Source organism: Schistocerca serialis, chromosome 9, assembly GCF_023864345.2.
Source record: "Schistocerca serialis cubense isolate TAMUIC-IGC-003099 chromosome 9, iqSchSeri2.2, whole genome shotgun sequence".
Classification (NCBI taxonomy): Eukaryota; Metazoa; Arthropoda; class Insecta; order Orthoptera; family Acrididae; genus Schistocerca; species Schistocerca serialis.
This window is the reverse complement of record NC_064646.1, coordinates 17,143,095-17,160,856: the sequence shown is the minus strand read 5'-3', so window position 1 is coordinate 17,160,856 and position 17,762 is coordinate 17,143,095.

The following is a 17,762-nucleotide window of genomic DNA, read 5'->3' as shown; positions in this document are numbered from 1 at the left end:
TCGGTACAACAGTGTTGTGTTTCGTTTCATTTGTTGACTGTTTTTGTTGGCACACCTTCTAAATATGACAGCTAACAAAGAAAATGAATTTTTCCCTTTGAAGATTAAGTTAGAATCACAAAAAATACTTGACAAAGGAGGAGCAATTAAAAAAAACTTGAAGACAAGCATGGTCTGTGCGAAGTTACTGTTGGTGACTGACGAAGGAACAGGCTTAAACTGGAACAGCTTTGTTTCAAGGAAATGCTCTGAAGAATCTCTTAACCGAAAAACTATAAATATATTGGCATTCGAAAGAACAGTGAGTCGTTGTTCATGTGACTTATGCAATTAACACAGAAGTGGCTCCGATTTCTGGCCCAAACTTACAGGAGAAAGCCTTGCTTATAGAAACCAGGTGCTGGAGTTAGATAACAGTTTCCCCGCTTGTGAAAAAACAGGTACACAGTACACAGTTAGGTGTATGGAGTGAACAACTCTAAGCTGATTCTGAGACCGTTTCGGAACTTATTGTAAAGTTTAAAGGAAATCGTAACCGAAGACAATTTATCCACTCATCAAATTTTCAACTGCGATGAAACTGGTTTAAATTTGAAAATGTTGCCTGCAAAACCTCTTGCGTTTCGTGAAGAAAGAACTGCTCCCGGACAAAAAAAGATAAAGAGTGGTTCAAAGTTACGGGAGCTTCAAATGCAACCGGACAACACAGACGAAAACTAGAAGTCATTGGGACGTCACCAAGTATTCAAAAAAGTAACCATGTCAGCTCTTATGGTTATCCACCCCCATCAAATGATGACTGGATGAATCAGTAAATTTTCAAAAATTGGTTTTTCACCTCATTTGTACGAGAGTGCAATAAGTTAGTAAAGGAAAATGGATTGCCATGCACTGCTATTTCGAGAGTGGATAATGCTTCCTCACACCCAAATATGGAAGAACTGCAGGACGACGTGATCCGTACCTACTTTCTACAATCAAACATTACACCTCGATGGAGCCAATGGATTAGTACGTTTGGTACAACTGAAGAAAAACAAAGCTCCTCCTTGCATTCGGAAAAGAATCAAAGCTTGGTAAGAGATTTAGAGAAAGTGACTGTGGAGGACGTTGTGTACTGGATCGGTGAGTCTTGCAGCGAGACAAAATTTGAGGCCACGCTACCCGACATCCTGCTCTTCAGACGGTGGCATGTTACTGTAGCGTGCCGCGCGGTCTGGGGCGCTTTGTTACGGTTCACGCAGCTCGCCCGGTCGGAGGGCGAGTCCTCCCTCGGGCATGGATGTGTGTTGCCCTTAGCTTAAGTTAGTTTACGTTAGATTACGTAGTATGTAAGCCTAGCGACCGATGACCCCAGCAGTTTCGTCCCACAGTACCCTACCACAAATTTCCAAATTTTTATTGCAGCGTCACCAAAGAAAAGACTCGCCTCCATCATTTCACGAGGTGAACTGTTGCCAGACCTAATTTTAAAACTATTACTACACTATACTACCTTTTGTATTTGATGTGAACTCGAACTCTGTGTACAAAATTTCGGAGACTGATGTGAGAATGTTTGAATGAGAGACTTGTGGTATTCAGTGGCTCGTTACAGAGTAATTACATTTCATTTTCTTTCTTACCATCATTTATCGTTGTGTCTGTATTGCACTGAAAATATCTGCACGACAGTTGAGTACATGTGATTAACGTCTTGTTTGGTAACAAAGTCTCAGATCTCGCTGTTGACAACAGTAATCCCTACTTTCCTCTTCCCCCTGAAGCTTGTTATTTTCCTGCTTGCATTTACTTCGAGTTTGATTTTCTGGCAGTGTTAGCTGTATTCTAATGGTGATACACTGCGTTACTGATAGCTTTACTGATGAAGCATTGGTCGATGTGCACCTTTGATGATGGTTCACTGAATGTCACTGAAGAGCGGCACAACGACGCTATCATCAGCTATTCCCATAGCAACAGCTAACTGGATGCTTTGGTTTAGCATCTGAGGGTAACTGCTCCAGCTGAGTTCACGAACTGGGGCAAAGCTCATCTTCCTTGCCCAGTTCTATATTGACTTTTATGTGAGAGCGCTGCTGTGCTGAGAGAGAGGGGGGGGGGGGGGGTCTTCGGGAGCGCGTCCCACTCGTCGTGGTGGATTGCAGTGAGCCCTCGATAATGTCTGTGGAATTGGAGTGCGTTGCCTACTTTGCTGTGATACTGTGATTTCTAGATGATACCACAACGAGATACAACTAAAAAAACAATTTACAAAATTTAAAATTTACATAGGTTCATAATGGGAGAAAGAGGAGAAAACTAATGGCCTTCTCCCAGAACTGGGCGACAGCAACTGCACAACCTTCAGCCTTCATCAGTTCTCCGTCACTGAATTACTCAGGGCAGCATGGGCAGTGGCACAGGTGAACCTATGTCTATTCCCCTCCCCCCCCCCCCCCAATCACACTGTGTCAGGGTTCAAAACCACAATAGGAGAAGGTTGTCACAGGAATCACGAACAACTGATTTACATTTGGAACAATGTAAAAGGTCTTCCAGGAGGTAGATACACAGCAGGTTTTATCCACAATTGAAGTTGGTCACATCTATATGTCCATAATTGTTTTCTGGTAGCGTTTGAGGACGTAGTTAATGTTGCCGTTGCAATGGTGGTTGATCACTATTGAGAGGTTATAAATTATTTACTTGAATATTTTTTCTTTCAACGACTGCAGCTTCTTTACAGCGTGTAGCAGGACGTGCAATACCTGCCAAGCTATAAACCTTGCCTGTAGGTTTCGGTTTCAGACATTCAGATGGTCAGTCATACACTTTTACTCAGTGCGAAGTCCACCACTTTGCATGAGCAGAGACAGACCATATATGGTACGCACACTCCCTTGCAGAGAAGCAGAGTGCCATATCAGAGGTTCTGATAACTTGAGGATGGTCTACCCGGTTATTTCCAGTGAGTTACCGAATGAAGTTATTTCTGGTTGACACTTTTAACTTGGTGCTCAGACAGTGTTTGCATATGATAAATATATGTCTACAGTGTCATCAAGTTACTTAGGCGTAAAGCAGTGTTTCTGCCCGCTGCCCTCCCAATTAACTCTTTCTTATCCGTTTGCCTGTCTGTTTCGGAACTTGAAGGCACGGACCTTTCTGAGGATTACCTCGTAGATGTTTGTTACCATAATACTCTGTAAAAGTTCTAACGGCTGTTGTAAGAACATCTTCAACCTCCTCAAACTTCTTCACTTGGGTTGCTAAAGATAGATTGAAAGCATATATGAAGCTTTTGCACGTGTTATGCTTTGAGTGGTCATTGATATGTATAAATTAAAGAGTTCAGGGGACAAAACACTTCCTTTGGATTCTCCAACGACTTCATCTTCCTTCAAACTCAAAAAATGAACTTCGATTGGGGACTTCGGGTAACAAGCCGAATAAATCATAATTACATCACTACTGTGTAAAGCGCCACCAGAGACGACGATACTCTTACACCAAAATCATTAGAAAATACCATTCAAAAACCTTAGAAACTTTGTCAGTGAGATTCGCCTTCACTCAACCAAAATAATTAGAAAATCTCTTGTAAGTTTGCAGGAGAGCTTCTGTAAAGTTTGGAAGCCAGGAGGCGAGATACTGGCAGAAGTAAAGCTGTGAAGACCGGGCGTGAGTCGCGCTTGGGTAGCTCAGTTGGTAGAGTACTTGCCCGCGAAAGGCAAAGGTCCTGACTTCAAGTCTCCGGCTGGGATACAGTTTTTAATCTGCCAGGAAGTTTCATATCAGCGCACTCTCCGCTGCAGAGTGAAAATCTCATTCTGTTCACTACTCTCTGCTTTTGAAGCATCCTTCCTTCACAGCAGGAGTCGCCGATGAAAGCTGGTCATTATGCAGCTAAATCCTTATGGAGCAAAAAAATTTTCATTGCCAAAACGACGCTGGCAGGAAAGTGGAGAGTAGCTGACGTAAGATTATTTATCACCAGTCCTTGCGCGGTTCTAGTGGGTTGCCAGAAGGTAACTGTCACTCTCCAACGCCGTTTGCTGTTCATTGATAATACCTGATAAATAAAATTGTGAATAGAACCGAGAGCCGAACTCAGAACCTTACCATCCTCGGGCAGCGCTCTCACTCACTGAGTTATCGGAATACTAAATTTGTAAATTAGGAAAGAGGATGTGGGAGAACTGAAACAGTGACTATAGGCTTTGAGTGGTGCTCGAAGGCTTAGTCGCTTAGAAGATTGGCCACGAAAGACTAGGTTGTCGGTTCTAATTCCGCAGCTCGTGATCTTGCGGTAGCGTTCGCGCATACGCGCACGGGGTCCCGGGTTCGATTCCCGGCGGGGTCAGGGATTTTCTCTGCCTCGTCATGACTGGGTGTTGTGTGTTCTTCATCATCAGTTCATCATCATTGACTCGTAAGTCGCCGAAGTGGCGTCAACTAAAAAGGACTTGCAATACGGCGGCCGAACTTCCCCACATGGGGCTTCCCGGCCAACAATGGCATACGATCATTTCATTTCTACCCCCAATGGAATACAAAATTTCTCAGCGATTTCAACGAAACGCAATACATACATGATATACTGTCTAGAGAAAATATATTGTCTCTATAACGACTATACATCCAAGGAGCGAGGGCCAGAACAGGGGAGACAAATGGGTGATACCCTACGAGATCTTAACCAAACCTAACAAACATACAGGTATGGCAGTCTGTTAAATACTATGGAGTGGATATGAGACCACCTTACATCTCAGTCTCAAAACTTAAACATTCTTGGTCAAGTGGAGATTCACCAAAAATTTATTATCGTCCGCAGAAAGAAGAGAACAACGACTTAGCGCTTGCCATTGATATTGTTAAAACTTCATCAGGAGTATACAAGAAATTTATTACACGTGAAAGGAAAGGTAGCAGGAATCAGCTGTTACAGTGTAAACGTTGCAAATAGAACTTTCGTACTGGATTCATCATTGAGTCAAGATTTCGATTGTTTACTTGCTTACATAAAATGAGTATGTATGTATATTTTAAACTGTTGTCCTAAACGCTTTCTGATGCAAGAGAGGTTTGGATACAGTCCCATTTCCAATCCCAGATAACCTTGTACCTATGATGTACACAGAATATCCAAAGGGACATTCCCAAAAGTAATTCAAATGTTCATGACTGTTAGCAGGTATGTAGAGGGGCCAATATAATGGAATATGTATTTCTTGTTTGTGCCCAATTTCACTTTTAGGAGGTAAAACACACTCCAAAAACTAATTTGTTATTTTGGGTTTGGAGGAAATATCTTCCCAATGATGATATAAAAAACGTATTTTTCATGTACAAGTTTATTTGTGATTAACAGCCTTGAAAACTTTATAATCAACATCACTAATAATGTGAAATTTTGCGATATACCACACCATCTTCAATAAATTCGGAATAATGAAATTCTTTATGACAATATATTTTAAAGAAGATTTCAAATCACATACTTAAATCTGTAACAAAGCTGGTTTAGAAAAACACAATGTGCTGTCAAAGTATTTTCAACCGAGCGAGGTGGCGCAGTGGTTAGACACTGGACTCGCATTCGGAAGGACGACGGTTCAATCCCGGGTCCGGCCATCCTGATTTATGTTTTCCCTGATTTCCCTAAATCACTCCAGGCAAATGCCGGGATGTTTCCTCTGAAAGGGCACGGCCGACTTCCTTCCCTAATCCGATGAGACCGATGACCACGCTGTCTGGTCTCCTTCCCCAAACCAACCAACCAACCAACCAAGTATTTTCAACATTTATAATTAAAATATCTAAATTTCATTGTTATTCTACTCATTTATTTTACTTGTACTTGTTTTATGATTTAAATAGTTATTTTACGTCTGACATTTAACGATTTTTTAGTTTACCATTTCACATATGTGTATTTTGTTAATTGATGCTAATAAGGAAGTCATTATTATGCAAAAAAACCATACAACAATGATAATCCGTAAGGAAATATTTAAAACATTACGTCTCCATACAACAAGCACGCAAAATGAACAAAATTTGTTCATATAATATAAACCACAGAGGACACAATATAAACCAAAATCAGCAAGATTTCAAATTGTCACAAGTGATGCTCTATATAACCTCATTGGTATCAGACGTATGTCAGTACATTGGTAATCCTTGGCAAAGAGGATTTTTTATGTTCTAATAACTGCAGCTTGATTAGATTCTTTCCAATGTGAAGCCTGGCATCACAGACATTCTCAAAAGTAGATCTAAAAATCTCATCACGACTTTCTTCCAACCCCAAAAGCTGAATATGACTTCTGGGTGTACTTGTGCCGTTGATCCCTTTAGGGATTAACGAGTTTCTTGTCCACGGCTACAACGGTCATGACGGTTTCTTCACACCGACAACCAGCCTTTTGATAGTTCTAAGGAGAACAATGGTGAGATTGGACCAAGAACACGAGAATCCCATTTTGAAGCCTCAAATGTCTTTGTGCCAACATCTTATTCCATTAAACAAACATCTGACCAGATCAAAAGGCATTTGAAACATGTTTTCTTTCACAGTGAGAGGAAAATCTGTGTTATTGTTAGATTCTTGGGGTTCTCAGTGTGAAAGAACCTTTGACAGCACCGTACTTGAGAACAAGGAACTTGATCACCTAGCAGTCTCAAAGAGCTTGATGGCACAGGGACAACCACGAGACCTGTACAGATTTCGATGATGGAAAAACATTGTGAGATTTTCATATATATTTCTGTTGAATGTTTATGATGTCAGTCTTCATTTGAAAAACAATATGATCAAGTTGCAGTCACTAGTGCATATCAATTCTCTTCGCCAAGGTTTACCAGAATACTGAAATATGCCGCATACAAACGACAATTTTAGACGATCACATTTGCCAATGTTAAACCACACTGAACTTGGTTTATATTACGTTCTCCATCATGTATATTAAGTGAAGAAGTTTTGATTCTTTTACGTCTCTAGTGTAAACAAAGTTGTGTCTTAAGCCTTTATTCATCCTATTATAATTATTGTAATGGTTTTGTGTGATAATAATGAATTACCAAATTCATGTATGTGAAATAAAAAGTTAGAAAACAAGAAAGAACGAGATACAAAAACAACACATGAATATAAAATGTAAAATAACCATTCAAAACATAATTAAAATAAGTAAAATATAAGATGAGAATAACATTGAATGTTTGGGTGCTTTAATCAGGTATGTTGAAAATATTCCGACAACACATAGTGTGCAGCTTATCTTCCGAAAATGGTAATTCAAAACCAGAAAGTTTTCATTTTTCAAAGTTAACTAATGGCGGTGGGGCATTTTCTAAAATTTGAAATTGTTACGGAGGTAGATTACAGCGTTTTCAAGAATGTTAATTGGTTCAAAAAAATGTTTCAAATGGCTCTGAGCACTATGGGACTTAACAACTATGGTCATCAGTCCCCTAGAACTTAGAACTACTTAAACTTAACTAACCTAAGGACATCACACAACACCCAGTCGTCACGAGGCAGAGAAAATCCCTGACCCCGCCGGGAATCGAACCCGGGAACCCGGGCGCGGGAAGCGAGAACGCTACCGCACGATCACGAGCTGCGGACAACGTTTATTACATATCAACTTTTAAATGGAAAACATTTTTTATATATCATAGTTTCGAAGATATTCCCTCTAAACCTAAACCGAATTACCTTCTGGGGTGTGTTTTACCGCTTAAATGTGAAATTAGACACAAACATAAAAATACGTATTTCATTTTTTTTGCTCACTCTACACATGCCAAGTTTCATGAAGGTAATCAGCTTGTACTTAGTAATGTTCCTTTGTTAGTAGTTTATGACAGTCTTCTTGCTCCATTTAGTGACGGAGTTTGGCAGGAGAGCTACACTTGGGATGTGTTTATACAGTTTGGCAAGAGAGTTGCATTTTCTCTGTGTTTACACGGAAGGGTGTGATATGGAAATTTTTGTGTTCAGTTTTAGTACATTCTCAGACATTACTCCGCAATCTATTACGTTAACAAGGGCTTTATGACTTCACTCGTGTTTCCAGGTGGTTTCGAATGTTGTTAAGAAAGTATGTCTTTCCACTGATAAAAAGTCAATATCTTAGTTAATCCAATATTTAGGAGTGTTAACTATGCAACAAAATTGCACCGACTCCTGGCGATAACATATTAGACCTTCTGGTGACAAACAGACCCGAACTATTAGAAACAGTTAATGCAGAACAGGGAATAAGCGATCATAAAGCGGTTATTGCATCGGTGATTTCAGCCGTAAATAGAAATATTAAAAAGGTAGGAAGATTTTTCTGTTTAGCAAAAGTGACAAAAAGCAGATTTCAGAGTACTTGGCGGCTCAACACAAAAGTTTTATCTCAAGTACAGATAGTGTTGTGGATCAGTGGACAAAGTTCAAGACCATCGTACAATATGCATTAGATGAGTATGTGTCAAGCAAGATCGTAGGAGATGGAAAAGAGCCACCGTGGTACAACAACCGAGTCAGAAAACTGTTGTGGAAGCAAAGGGAACTTACAGCAAACATAAACATAGCCAAAGCCTTCCAGACAAACAAAAATTACACGAAGCGAAATGTAGAGTGAGGAGGGCTATGCGAGAGGCGTTCAGTGAATTCGAACGTAAAGCTCTATGTAGTGACTTGGCAGAAAATCCTAAGAAATTTTAGTCTGATGTCAAAGCGGTAGGTGGATCAAAACAGAATGTACAGACACGCTGTGCCGAAAATGGTAGTGAAACAGAGGATGACAGACTAAAGGCCGAGATGCTAAACGTCTTTTTCCAAAGCTGTTTCACACAGGAAGGCTGCACTGTAGTTCCTTCTCTAGATTGTCGCACAAATGACAAAATGGTAGATATAGAAATAGATGACAGAGGGACAGAAAGACAATTAAAATCGCTCAAAAGAGGAAAGGCCGCTGGAACTGATGGGATACCAGTTCGATTTGTGATCGAGATGTGCAGAACTATAGACTTATATCTCTAACGTCGATCAGTTGTAGAATTTTGGAACACGTATTATGTTAGAGTATAATGACTTTTCTGAAGAGTAGATATCTACTCTATAGGAAGTATAAAATAAATAAAATAAATTAATAAAAATATATTGTTATTTTGATATTGATTATTCTATCTGTATGATGGTGATTGTGATTGCAATTGTATTTGCTTATCTGGAATGTGGACGTTTAATTATTCGGTATCAGACGCTTGACAATGGCTTTTTCGTAAAGGCAATGTTACTCGTAGTTGACCGTGAAATAAAACTGAATAATCGGACTTCGTAATTAAATCGTTTCCAAAGACTGCTGCGGTAGGTGCGGACTCATAATCTAAATCTCAATATTACAATAATTTGCCAGCCATGCCAATACGTCGTACAGAGGTGATTGTCTACTAAACATAAAAAAGTTACACAGTTAGTTAAATCAGATATATTCAATGAATAAGCCTACAGTTCATAATCCTACTTACTTTTATAAATATAAATTCTTTACAGAATCGAGTGCCTAGTGTGGTTGCAACTCGCTGTATTCTTCTATAACATGAAATATGGCGGTGTGCCAGTCAATAAAATAAAATACGTGCTTCTCGCACCACTTCAACCAGAGCTCTCCCTTTCTTAATCAAACATAAGAGTAACGTAATTGTGCTTTTGTTTTATCAGCGACACAGCGCTGCAGTTGTGTGCCTTAGGCTTTATTTATTTGTCACTGATTATTTATTTAATTAATATTTCGCGTTTCTGAGGAAACTCACGCTCGGCATGCAAATGTGCCTTTATATTGCCCCCTGAATTGCGAGGCGAAAGGACACACCTGCAGGCGAGCAATTCACCTAAAGGCACAAGAAAATCTAAGTTATCTGCAACTATTTACATGACTTACATTACACATTATACACATTATATACAAAATTTGAATGACGCGGGTGCGCCGTAAAAGTTCTAATGTTGGCAGATAGAGTGCGCGCATGCGCAGAAGCGTCTGTGTAACTGCGGCACTGCCGTTATATCGTACAGTTAGATCACGCGGCACAGTATTGCAGTTCATATTGTTCGTGTGCGCGCGTTTTTCAGTCGTTGCACAAGGAAAATATTCAACCAAGATTACATATGAAGACTACATTCTATGACAGGTAACTTAGTTTTAAATTTACAATATTTGTTATAACACAATACAACTTAGATTGTTGAATGTTCTTAGTTACATAGTATTGTTTTGTAATACTTCAAAGAAAAGTGTCCGTATTTTCCAGGTGCGTTGACCTATACACATCGTGTCGTTATTACAGTTCATATTCATCCGCTGCACAATAATTTTTTACAGGTTAGTATCGTCGTGGTAAAGTTTTTTGATCACAGTAACATCGTTGTATAACAACGTGATTAATACATAAGCGTGTCCATTTCTCATTTCCATTATAGTCGTAGTGATGCAGTTGGTTGTGACTAAAAGCATTGCTTATTACAGATCAGACGTGACCCGTCGAGTAATTGGGCCACGTGCAGTTCGTTTTTTACATTCTGTGGAAGCTTGGTTGCAGAACCTCGGACGGCACATAGCTGGCGTCGATCCTTGGACAGTCCAGGTAAGAGTGTCCGTCACATTTCGAGAACATTTCATTCCCTGAAGTTCCAACCAAAATTCTTCCACCTGTCGTGTTGTTTTCTGGACAGGCACTTTGTGTCCATTTAATCCAGTTAACATCTTGAAGTTGGGTACTGTAGTAATGTCACTAGACGATGCACGAATTATGCACTTCACATTTTCAGTTTTTTGCTGAATATAGCTCACCTAAATGTTCGTAGTTATTATTCAAGGAAATCGTTCATCGCGTTTACATTGATACGCTGCATAATGAATGGCATTAACAGTTTCATTCACATAGGTTTCCGCGTAGTTGCAGAGTTAGTAATGTTCGTTAATGTCCGTGAACAGTGGTTCACTATGCAATGTCTTTTTGGCACTCGTTTTGTTCAAATTTTTACATAGTAACAGTTACACTATATATCAGTTAAAAAAAATAAGTAATTATACATACACACGTCACATATTTTCTTAGCATAAACATAATATAGTTGCACATAAACATGTTTACATCATCATTACATCGCTATAGGTTATTACATTGTGTCACATTTGATTTCATGAATTGCAGATATTTACATCCTCTTTAGCGGTTTTGCTGGGATATTATCGATGTTTTTTTTTTATGTCATCTGAAATTAAGATAGGTTAGACACAACATTCATTACATCAGTAGGCAAGACCAGGCGTTTTCACTACTCAATAAATATTCAAAATAGTAAGAGAGAGAAAAAGTTCGATTCCTCGCGTTTTGTGCGTGTGTGTAGAGTGTCTGTGTGGCCTTGACTACTGATAGATGCTTTTCGTGTTGAGAGATGTGCGTCTAATCTATTTCTCAAAGTAAAAGATCGCTTCACAGATGACGTCTGTCAGTTCGTCAGGTGTCACACCAAGTCAGTGGTACCTTCAGTAACAAATGTTCCGTGAAAAATTAATATGTCATCCACTGCTACGTAATCATAAATTTTACTTTAATATTCCGTCTTTCAGGTGGAGGCGCGCGCTGAAAGAAGAGTTCTTCTGTCTTCAACTGCGTCACTGGAACCGCTGAAATGAAAATTTCTATTCTACTTATTATCTGTGTTGTAACAACAGAGTTTTTCGAGTTGCTTAGCAATATTTTGATGGGTATGACCTTGACATTATTCAGCATGAAATGCTCTAAGATCTCGGTGTGCGTATAGCCCAATAATTTTGTTAGTTCTAGGATGTTGTAACAGATATGCACCAGGATGCGGTATGTTAACAATTATATAAGGTCCTTCATATAGCAGACGCCACTTAGCGTTGCGTCGTTTGAGTGCTACAGATTTATGATGAGTACGAAGTAGTACAAGCATTCCTACCTCGAATTTTTGTTTTCTTTTTATTATGTTTCTGTGATGTTTGTTTCGTATTTGTGCGTGATGTGTCAATGTAGTCAATACTTCTTTTATTTTCTGTTCAGGTGTGATTTCCTTGTCTGACAACTTAGGTAATGGTTCTATCCACTGATCGTTCTGTCTGCAATTTTGAACATGATCTCGTTAGGTGTGTAATTCGTATCGTAAATATTTAAGTTATTGTGTACGTCTTCGAAAAGACTTAGGTAGGACACCCAATTAGTATGTTTTGATGAAATATAGGTCCTCATGAATCGATTTAATTCTCGGAAAAGTCTCTCAGTCGCGTTACATTGTGGACTAAACCTCGAAATAAATATACTTTTAATGTTATTGTCCTTCAAGAAATTTCTCCATTTGTACCCAGAGTAGTATGCTGCATTATCTGATAGAATTGCTTTAGGTTTTCCCACGTGCGTCAGGTAATCACTTGAGAATCTTCGTATTATAGCATTTGCAGTGGCGGATTTTAAAGCATAAAGTTTTACATGTTTAGAAAATATATCGTAAAAAGCTAAGATATATTTGACGCCTCCAGAGCTTGCTGGATGCGGTCCACTGATGTCAGTACACAGAATTTCCAGGGGTTTACTAGGTAAAATAGAATGTAAATCTGTTTTTGTGGATAAATTCTGAGGTTTTGATTTTTGACATATGACACATGTTTTTAGTTCCCTGTAAATTTTTCTTCTCATATTGCTAAAATAACAGTATGTACTGAGCTTTGCCAAACACTTTTTCGTCCCATAATGACCCCAAACTAAGTGTGTGTGCCAAATTAGATTACGTTCACACTCTTTGGGAATGCATACACACCAGTTAGTAGCATTTGGATGTAGGCGGTAAAATAACACATCATTGTGTAACTTGTAATACTTAGTCAAAGGATGATTGTGTTTTTCTACCAGTAATGTTATTATCTTATACCAGTGAGGATCAGATTTTGGTAATTCAGCCATGTTTCTGCACATATCAATATAATATTGATGATACTGCTTGTCTTGCATTAAGAGAATCCTGTAGTCATTTATATTTTCTAAGTCACTGTTGGTATCATTCATATCTTGTGGAAGTCTAGACAAAGTGTCTGCAATGGTGTTGTCCTTACCTCTTATGTACTTAATTTCAAAAGAGTAGTTCTGAAGTGTAACTGCCCATCGTGATAGTCTAGGATGTACAAGTTTACAAGTTAACAAAAATGTCAGGGCCTGGTGATCGGTGTAAATTACCGTATGTTTTCCAAATAAATAATAATTGAATTTCTTGAATGCCCATACTATGGAAAGTGTTTCTAACTCAGTAGTGGAGTATGTACGCTCACATTCAGTTAGAGTGCGACTCGCAAACCCAATAATTCTTATCTGTTCCTCCTCTTTATTCTTTACAACTTGAAATAAGCAACAGCCCAAGCCAGTACGTGAAGCGTCACAAGTCATACAAAAATCTAAATTGAAATCTGGATGGCTCAATATGTTAGCATTCACTAAAGCATGTTCAATTGTATTAAAGTCATTCTGGCACTGTTCTGACCAGATCCAAACTTGATTCTTTCTGAGTAGATTTAGCAGATGTTTACTGTTCAAAAGTGGTTGTGGCAAAAAACGTCTGAAAAATGAACATAGCCCAAGGAAAGATTTTAACTGCTTTTTAGTTCGAGGGCTAGGAAAGTTTCTGATAGCATCTAATTTACTGGGATCCGGACGTATGCCCTGTGAATTAATGATATGTCCTAAATACTTTATCTCACTGCAACCAAATTTTGATTTTCTTAGGTTGGCTGTGACTCCAGCTTGTGCAAATTTTTCTAAAATTCTTTGAAGAGTGTCAACGTGTTCATTCCAAGATTGTGTAGCTATCAGTATATCATCTACATAGTGTGTGACTGTCTCAACTAAATCGTCGCCAAGCACGGTATCCAGGGCTGTAATGAATACCCCCGAGCTGACATTCAGTCCGAAGGGTAGAACACAAAACTGATAGGTTCGCCCCCCGAACATAAATGCAGTATATTTCCGAGAATCAGGAGTGATACCCACATGCCAAAACGAATTAGCGAGATCTATTGTGGAAAAATATTTTGCATCTAGAAATTTCTGTAATTGCTCTTCTAAATTTTCAGGTTTTGTGTGAACCGGTAAAATTATTTCATTAATAGCTCGTGCGTCTAACACTAACCTAATGCTTCCATTTGATTTTTTGACAACAAGTAGAGGACTACAATAAGGTGAGGTGGATGGTTCAATGACCTTCCAGTCTAACATTTGTTTTAATTCTTGCCACACAGCAGGTCGTTGAGATAACGGTACGTTATATGTCTTATGGTAGAAGATCTTGTGAGGCTTAACTTCAATCTTGTACACATACGTGTTGATAACACCTAATCGTTTGGTAAAAACTTGTAAATATTTGGATAACACTTCCTGTAGTTTTATACGTTCATGTGCACTGAGAGCTGTAGCTTCACTTATCTTATGATCAAGCAATGTTTTCAAGTCCATTAGCTCTGTGTCAGATGAGTGTGTTTGCATGTCTTGAATGTCATTGTCAAGTACTAACTGTACCTTGTACCCTGTACAGTGTTTGTCATGCTTTAGAATTCTCCTGACCAAATCAATAATAATTACACTGCCTTTATCATTTAAAATACATTTACCTTTGGAGAAGTCTATAATGCAGTCCTTCTCGCTCATAATATCTATTCCTAATATGCAATTTGTCACAAGGTGTTGTACAACCAGGAATGGCCATTGTACGGTTCCATTACCTATTTTAACGTTTACGTAAACTTGCTTCGTAACCCTACATGACTTATTACCTAGTGCAGTAGTTATTTTACAGTTTTGGGCAGGAAACTCAGGCACAGGTTCCAATTCACACATCTTTTTATAGAAATTAAAAGACAAAACGCTCACAGCTGCACCTGTATCTAGGATAATAGTAGTTGGAATCCCACCTACTACACCAGTAGTAGATGCTAAAACAATTTCATTTGTGTTTAAACGACATTGTGTAATGTCTTGTAAAAGTTCATCTGATATATTGTTATTGTGGTTGTATCTTATAATTAAAACAGGTAGTTTTTGTTTAGAATTACTCGGCATATCATTATTCTGTTGTTCAAGTGTGGTGTCAAATAACTGATTAACATTGAAGTCGCCCCCCAAGAATTCTTCAGCCACGACCTGGGGCAAAGTAGTGACTGTTTCTAGTTTGTTGGATTAGCATTTGTACTAGGTACTGACACAGATTGAGGTTGTGCATCAGGTGTCATTTCTATTATATTCACATTCGGATATTGCCTATTATGATCTCCAAACTTTTGCGGTTGTTGTTGCTGTTGCGCATTATAACTTACCTGTCGGTCGTAAGGCATGCTCCAATTTTGTCCTGGTGGCTGCTGTGGTAAAGCAGAGTTTGAATGAAAGTACTGATCGTTACGAGTCCAACCTTGATGCTGTCTTGGCTCGTAGTTATTATTATTTCTATTTCTGTTTGTGTTTTTGTTATTACCTTTGTATCCGTTGTTACCGTTGTAGTTATTACCGCGGTGCCTTTTGTATGGATTGCCGCATGAAATGTTATTACTGTTGTAACTATTGTTTGTATTGGAATACGCGTGTTGATTTTGATTTCCGTACTGAGACGGCATGTGAGTTTGCTGTTTTTGTTGTACCGCGTATCCAACTGTGGGCGCGCCAGAATTGTGTTGGCAACCCTGCATGTTTTGCATACCACTAGTGTAAACATTGTGGCTGCTGTTTTGCCGCGCGAAGCGCTGATCTTCAAGTAACATGTCAACCGAATCTAAAGCTGTTAAAAAATAATCTGAATCGTCATCCGGGATATGTAGGAGTTTTTCTTTAATGTTGAAAGGCAATTTGGCCTTCAACGCACGGAGTATATCACGCGTTGCGACTGGTTCGTCTAAAAAATGTCCCATGTTCAAGTATTTTTCAAAATATCTGCGTAAGTTACCATTTTTACTGTTAAAAGTTTCAGGTTCTAAAATTTGTCTTCTGAGTCGCTCCTGGACGGATTGCGACCAGAATTTGTTCAGAAAAGCACGCTCAAACTCACTGTACGTGGTACATACGTCAGCTTGACTGTATGCCCAGACAGCTGCATCGCCTTGGATGTAACCGACAATATATGAAATCTTTTTCCGGTCACTCCAAGTGCGTGGAAATGCGTTACTAAAAGATTTAAGAAAAATCACCGGATGAATGGTTCGTTTTTCTGGGATAAAAATCTGAAATTGCCTGTGTTTCATTAAGCTTTCATCTTCCTTCGCATTGTGATATGGATTTATTCCACTGTAATTACTGGTATGTTCAGCTGGCGAGTAATTACGATAATGTTGCTGTGGTTTACCATGATAATAGCTTGTGTTTGTGTTTCCACATCGTGGTATGTGTTGTAGTCGTGGTGTGTTTTGTTCCTGTGTATTTGTCGTGTGCGGAATGTGTGTATCATACTCGAATGTATATTGGTTTCTGAACTGTACATTTTGACTGATATTTTCGTTACATTCAGACTGTAGTTGATCGGTGAATTGTCTCATGGGTGCAGTGACGGATTGTACTGCGTCACTGATCAGCTGTTTGTTATTAGTAATGTATTGCGCTACGGAGTCGTGCACAATTGTTGGTAAATTCTCACGTAAGCATCTATCAAAATGTTTGTCTTTGTTCTCAACCCGATCATGAAATTCTTTATTAATATTTTGAAAATGAGCTGTGGCATCTGATTGTAAGATGTCAGTCAGGTGTTGTTCAACATTGTCAAATTTATTCTGTACGTCAGTAATTCGTTTTTCAAGATTGTCATGTACTGAAGGATATGTTTGAATTTGTTCAGTAAGAACTTCACACGTGACATTAAGGCTTTTTACTTGTGTCTGTAAAAGTGCTACGTCAGTTGTAGTCTTTTCTTGTCTCGTATTGAGCTGGGAAAATTTAGTACTGAGTTCGGTCATCTGTTTGGTCAGTGTGGCGTCTATAAGTTCCACACGCTTACATAAAGTGTCATTACCTATCTTGAATGCTATGAGATCAGATTTGATTTCGTCATTTTGTGTTTTTAACTGTTCATTTTGTGTCTCTAATTGTGCCTTTAAGGTTGCCATGTTTTCGGCGTTTTGTTGCATTAGCATTTGTAGCATGTCGGCAATGTTTACCGTTTGCAAGGTCTCTGCCCCCGCCGCGTCATTAGGCGTGACGTCATGCATTAACATGGGCTCTGATTGTGATTTTGAAATTTTTGTAGTGGACGGCCTATCGTCAAAATTTTCGTCAACACTTGCGTCAATGTTTGATGAATCGTCACTACCGGTTGCTGTCGTAAAGTCATTTTCTAACTCTTGTCTCACGTCCGAGTCGGATTGCGTCTGAATAGTACGTCCTTGCTGTTCCATTTTTGCGTATTGTTTTCTAGTTATTACCATGCCACACGTGATATATGTTTCAAGAAAATTTTTGACACTGATTTTAAAATAAAATGTAGTTGAGCATGAATCGCTCGTAGCAACAATGGCTGTCTGTTAATTTAAAAATATAAACTGAATTTGAGATTATTGGTAATGGCTGCTGGCCATGTTCATGATATCGTACAGAAGTCGGCCATATTGTACACTTGTGTATTGGTATTGTTGCATACGTTATTGTTTAGGGAAAAGTACTGAGAATGAAATTTATCACTGAAACTGTTATGCAGAAAAGAAACACTACAGAATTTACTGAAAAGCTAA